We start from the raw sequence: 7,245 nt of genomic DNA, 5'->3' as shown, positions 1-7,245 counted from the left end.
GCTCTTCCGCACTGGTCCGTGAACTCGCTTACTATTCCGGCGACCTCTCAATCCCACCCTTCTCTTGATCGCTCCATATGGTCTCTAAGATTCAAAGGGTTTCCGATTGGGGAGTTGCAGAAATGAAGAGCTGATCTCTCGTGACCTCGTCGCCTTTACCTCTCTTTTCACCACTAGCGAAGCCACAGATGCAGAGAGAGAGAGGACGAAGTGGAGACGGACAATGGATATACAATTATCTGAAGAAAGCGAAGTACGGAGAATTACGACTCCGCCACTACGACCAAATCAGCACACGTTTGTGCAGATTTTGGCACCTCTTATCTGGCTTCTCCCTTCAAAAAAATCTGGCCTGCATCGTTCATTCCGATCACAGAGCTCTTTGCGTCTCGGACTGATCGGACGGTGGAAGAAGGGCGTGGAAGAGTAAAAATAATCGCTCAAATTTTATTTCGGGAAAAAAATTAGTCCGTCGCTTAAAATTGGTTTGAATAAACAGAAGAATAGCTTGTTAAAATAGCTTATTATTTATTTAAATTTTAGAATTTCTAAAAATATAAAAATAATCTCGATCATTTAAATTTGAGTTGAAATAGTTCTCATAAAAAATTATTAGATTATAATTTTAAGATAATTGGGAGATTATTTTGTTACTTCAATAAATTATGGGACTAAAACAGTTTCTCGTATAAATAAATGTGAACTAATTTGGCACTTTATTCAATAAAAAAGTGACTCAATTTTATTTCTATCTTCTCTCGCAGTGATTTTGCTCGAATGATTCGCATATTTTAAAAATATTATTTGTGGTGGCAATCCCTACTTTAATTTTTTTATTCGGAATTAGGGTTGTTTAATATTTATTGTTCAAATTAGAATGCATTCATCACATCATTTAATACTAACAATTTATGTAAGGAGAAAATAAAGAAATGGCAAGATCAGAAGCTTCTTAAAAAAAATTTTGAGTCAGAACAACAGGTATTATTGTACAATTCTCGATTGAAATTATTTCATGAAAAATTAAGTTCTGACAGTTTGACTCATTTATTGTAATGAAGGTTTACCCTTTTAATGTGATGATATTGAAGACAAGAACTTTGTTAAGAGTCTTTAAGGTAAATGACCAGAAATTGAAATTATATCTAGAGGAAGATAGGGTTGTCTTTAGAGAGACTATGATTTTGGATCATCTCAAGCAATAAATCATGCGATGTCAAGTTAAGGACGTTGAATCAAACACTTTTTGAGATACGACTCAAATATTTTGATGTAATTAATTTGATTTTTAAAATTGGTGTCAATTTCTCTTCTCGACTTTAACTGATCAATGATTTTTATAACTTAAATTAGAAGCTTTGTATTCATAGAAATAAAAACTAGAACAAGGTGATTAAATTGAATAGATAAGTTGTTTTTTTGGTTGATATCAATTTTATGTTAGTTAAGCTTCATATGAGTACCTTAGGATGAATAAATATATTTGAATTAGTATTTGTGAGGTTAGGATATTATGGACAAACTCTGAAAGTTCAATATGAAGGAATTACATGTTTATCTTTACTTATTACCAATTAGGATGAACTAAATCTATAGTCACTATCTACCATTGCATTTTGTAATATTTTAATTTTAAATTTTGAAATTATTTGACGATGAAATATTTAAGCTCTAGGGATTTTGACTTGTGTGGGAAATTTATTAATTTATGTTTTATTTTAATCATTTTTATGTTAATTTAACACGTTTGGAAGGTATTTGTGATGTGTTTTGTAAGATTCGGGATTGAAGAGTCATCAAAGCAGAAGAATTAAATGAAAATATTGAGTGATAAACTGATGCCTAGGCATTGGAGCCATGCGCCTGGGCGCTGAGAAGCTCTGGCTTCATCCAAAATATAGAGAAGGTGAGAAGTAGGTGTTGCATCCTTAATGACTGAGAGTTGTAGACTTAGCACCCATGCATTGTATTCGAGTGCCTAGGTGCCCTGTGTTTATAAATCCAACCCAAGAAGGCAGAAAATATATGTCGCAACTCTAGTGTCTAGGTGCCAGAAACTAGCGACTAGACGCCACAAACCAGCACCTAGGCTTCAGTTAACACAAATTGGTGGTTTTGGCAATTCACATGTGTCATTCGCAATGGAGGCTCTAACTGATTTTTTTCAGCCGAATGGTAAAAGGTCGTTGGCCTATTTTATATGCAGAAGGAGATGGAGAAAAGGCATGGGAAAAGATTTAACAAGAGAGTGGTGAGGGGAGAGTATTTATGTAAATTTAGTGTGTGTAATTGTGCGTGTGCAATCATCAAATGGTTGGAGAATGTCTAAGATAAGTCTGCGGAGTTCTTTGTTTATTCATAATTTTATTTATCCATCAAAATTTTGTATTTTGAGAGTTTCATTTTAATGAAATTGCGACGTTATTGTTTACAAGCACGTGTAGTGCGTATAAATTTTATTCTATTTTAAATTACCATGCATGAATGTTAGGTGTGTGTAATTCTCATTATGATTCATATACGGTGTTAAGTTAACCTTTAAATCTTAAATTAAATTCATCCTGCTTAGTTGAATTGTTAAACATTATCATGAACTTTGAGATTTGAGAGAATTTTTATTGGAATGATTAGATTAACTACATTAATTTAGTTAAACTTTTTGTTAGTCGATCTTTCTTAGATGCCCAGGAGGGAATAAGGAAGAGTGTTGCTCCTGATTGACACCTATCATTTTGATCACTCATTTAAACCAAAATACTTATAGAACCAATTCAAAAGAGACTTTACTTGTACCATAAAGCTCTTGAAACCCTCACCTCGTTAGCATAGTTTTTAATATTTTGAAAATTATGATCAGTCGCTTTTACAAAAATATGAAACTTCATACTTTCAGGCTAGATACAAAATTAGTAGGTTAGAAGTTTTTCAATTTAGATATTCGCTTGATCCTTGCGGAACCGATACACAGACCTTTTTCTGTACATCACATCTACTCATGTGATTCATAAGTTCTTTATAGTTTTTGGGCCGTATCAACTATCAAATTCTAGATTAACATTCCATTATTGAGTTGCACAATAATAATCAACATAATGATTAATACTTCATAATCAACATAATGTAGAATAATAATCAACATCATTTGATATGTCAAATTCAGGCCAGTAGATATCAGTTGTTGGTTTAAGTCATGGCTTTGAATTGTTAAGTTGTGATAGTTCAACATGAAATCTATTTCTACCATGTGAGCCATTAATGTCATTATTTTCATCATTATATTGACTATCAATTATTTCATATTCATCGACAGGGTTAAGAGAACCTACTCAAATTTCATTATTATAAAAAATGGTTTGTTGATTTATTAGATTAGTTTGTCTTGAGGCTTAGAGTAACTCGCCCATCGGATTGGTAGTACCTACCTTAGTAATAGCTGTATAGTTATGCCATAAACTACTATACAAGTAAAATTAGATATATATAATGCTAACTTGGACATAATGCGTTTCTCTGAGTTTGCAACATGAGATTTTTCATTTGATCATAGCTTTTCAAATTACATGTTGACTCATATTGTATCAATTGAGGGTTCATCAAGAATAATTAGTTGACTTTAATGTATCAAATCACAAGCTTATTAATTGTTAAATTTAACACAATTCGATTGATTTCATAATTGTTATTATGCACAATGATAAATCCAACATTCAAAGGAAAACATAAAACAAAATTTATTGAGAATTTTAGTTAGTTATACTTTTAATAAAGCAAAATGTTATTTTCTAAACCTTTTAGTGTTCACACACAAAACTTGCAGTTGACAGTTTTTACCTCAAACATATTTTGGAATGAACTGGTGGAGATAATCAATCAAAGATTGTCTCCAGTCGTTGACTTGTTCATCTTCTGCCCTGGCAACCCACGCCTTGACTTCTAGTTGATTGATATATTTCATATCTATATGGGACAAAACCTACACTAATATGGAAATGAAGTCGTTCTTAGGATAAGCAAGCACCTTCACGAGTTTGATCAGAGTAACCGCCACGACATTGCTATAATATAGAATATGGTACAAAGTTACAATTGAAACCAGCTCGAGAAGTTTCATGGTAATTTGATGATATGAAATTTTAGGTTTAAGGACTATATAGATCCCAACAATTTGTTTGATAGCCAGTTGGGAGTCATCATAGATCTTGACTTTCTTAATATCCTTGAAATTTTCAGCTTTAAACCTATAATAAGAGCTTCATACTCGACTTCATTATATATATAACGCTCTAAAAGGTGATAAGAAAAGTGCATCATTCCCTTTTCAGGGGTGATGAATATAAACCCAATATCTGCCTTATCGAGGATCAAAGATTGAGAACCCACGATTTTATGAGAAGACATTACATTGTAAAAAATACAGCTCCGAAAAAACCCGGCTCGACCCTCCAAACTCATGACTTATTCATCGGGAAGGTTATCATTTATTGGTGAGTCAGTGTGAAGTGTGTGTGATGCTAAGAGTTGGTGAGCTTGACCTTCCATGGCATGCAAAAGGGACGTACATTATATCAAACTATAACAATATCATCAACCAATGAGTTGGTCACCTGGTGAGCGTTGGTTTAGTCATTAAATACAGTAAATGGTTGACTTTAGAAATCAATTTCAAATGATGTGAATGCATGTAATACCTTAACTTGTACGCTATAAAGACTATATCCAAACAGTACTTTTTGATAGATGGCTATTTAATTTATATCAGGATAAGACGATGGCTTAGGTAATATAACATAATTTCTTTGACATTTTCATTAACTTGAGCGAGCAGGGCTCTGATGGACTCATCTAGGGTAGCATTATATAAAATCAATGGTTTATCAAGAATAAGAGCAACTTTGACCTCTCTTTAATGTATAACATTAGAACAAGAGTTTTATTTGCGGTGCTTAACCATCTTTTTTGCTTTACTGGGATTTGTTACCGACCCAGCAACATTTGGGTCTTTTATTCATTATATTTGGATTCCTTTTTACATTGCATGGCGAGCTCGAAATTTCTTTTTTCTTGGCTTATGGATTGTCTGGGGATCATGCACAAATATAACTTAAACTTCTAAGGACTTAAAAATATAAATCTTTTATAAATCATAATAAAATATTAAGACTAATCAAAATTTTGGATTAAAACATTTCAAGTTTTTTTTTAATCTACTTTTACTTTCCTGCATGACCTTTGGACTATATTTAAAATGATTTTGTATTGCATGACTATCACCCAAGTCATACTACGAAGGCCTCCATATTAAGACTTGTAGATCACTACATCATATTTGCATTTCTCGATGAGAAGCCCCACACTTCTTTAACCCGATTGGGTAAGCATAATATTTCTACTTAGGTGGTTTTCTAACGCGCTTAGGGTTTTAGAGGCTTCCCCGTCTCAGCAGGGAATAAGTCATTTATGAGAGCATCTTGGCCTTGTGGCCCTGCCTCTCTCATTTTCCACTCCAACAGCTTTCTCGACACTTTAGGAAGTATAAGTCTTGCCTCTACTTTCTACCTACATAGGGTCATAGATTTTAGAGCTTCCATCTCTTGATCATAGGGCTACCAAGGTCCCCTTGAATGAGACAATTCAAGGATTTCTAATAAGGGATCTTCGGTTGTGTAGGGTTGACTACCTTCATGATCAAGTAGACTTAGGTCTTAATAGCTTAGGATGACATATGTGTGGTACCTTGACCTGACTATCTCTACACGATTTGGATTATTGTATCCTTCTTTTTCTTACCTGCTTTGAGCCCTGTAGCTTACCTGACATTTCGTCAATGTCTTCTCGTAGACCCCAATTGCGGACAAACTACCGCCCATTTAGGATACTGTAATTCACCTTCTACCGTTATGGTTCAATTAAGCCTGAAAGCATAGTGCATACTCTACAGAATGATCCAGTTATTTCATAGGCCCCATTCGCCGATGAGCCTTCACTCATTTGAGACCATAATAGACTCACTCTCTCTCCTATGGCCCTGCAAGAGCTTTGAAAGCATCAGGATGCTCCTATAAGTTAACCATCATTTATCACACCCTCTCACTAGTCATCGCATAAGTATAGGCAAGACTCCTTTAATTAAGAGTATTCTTGGGCACCCCCAAGATGTAATTAATTAAAGAGATGTGTTCTTTTGGGAGTGCTCATGAACCCAAACCAAACACAAAAATTTGATTCTTTGGTTACTTGGGTAACTTATGTAGGTATTATTTTGTGAATATTTGGTTCAAAATGTCTTCATCTGATCCTATTTCGATGTATAGGCTTGACTTATCACACGAGATTTACCTCACATAAGCTCTTGATGTTCTTTCTTCAATTGTCTGCCTAGTCTCCATCTTATTTACCTTCAATCACTCTTCTTCTCAGAATCGTTCTTATGATTCAAGTAAGAGGGTTCTTTGGAGAGGGAATCATGAGACAATAATTGAACTGTCTCACAACTTCAACTTTACAAAAAGAACCAAAACAACAACAATATGACTATCAATAGGTACAATAGGAATAAAAACTCTCATAAAAACCTATGGTATCACCTTCTTCAAAATCATATGCTTATTTGGGATACACCTCCTCAAGTTAGTCATCTGTTGACCTCACTTTTGGTTGAGGTCTAGAAACTTCTTTAGTAGTCTAGGTCTAGCCATAGGACTTTCCTATTGACTAGTCTTAGAAAATTAGAAAAGGTACCCCCACCATTAGAAATTCAAAACTCTTCTTTTTACTCAACTTGAAATTCCACATATTGATCTTAACCTCTAGCTTTTAGTAGGTAAGATCATTATAAGAGAATTCAAGAAGAGTCCCTATAGGATTACTTGGCTTTAGGATTGACCTTGGGTGGTGACTTGGAACTAGGATACACCATATCTTCACAATGCATTAATCCATGGTTCATTTAGAATGGATATCTATCCAATTCTATGTGAAATGCCTAACTTGGTCTTTCGCCCCGAGGCACCTTCAAATTACCTAACTACCCTTGGGACCCAAATTTGGCTAAAATTCCCACATTTTGCCAAAATACCCAAAATTGATCAAAACCCATTTCAAACACCTTGAATACATCCAAATTTGTCAAAATTTTCAAAAATGACCAAATTACCAAGATACCCCTCCATGACCCAAAATCCAAAAAATTCCAATAATTCCTAATAAATCCAAAATAATCCCAATTTCATTTTGTCCAACTACACC

This window comes from Phalaenopsis equestris, unplaced genomic scaffold (genome assembly GCF_001263595.1).
Source record: "Phalaenopsis equestris unplaced genomic scaffold, ASM126359v1 Scaffold001098, whole genome shotgun sequence".
Taxonomy (NCBI): domain Eukaryota; kingdom Viridiplantae; phylum Streptophyta; class Magnoliopsida; order Asparagales; family Orchidaceae; genus Phalaenopsis; species Phalaenopsis equestris.
This window is presented reverse-complemented; position numbering follows the sequence as displayed.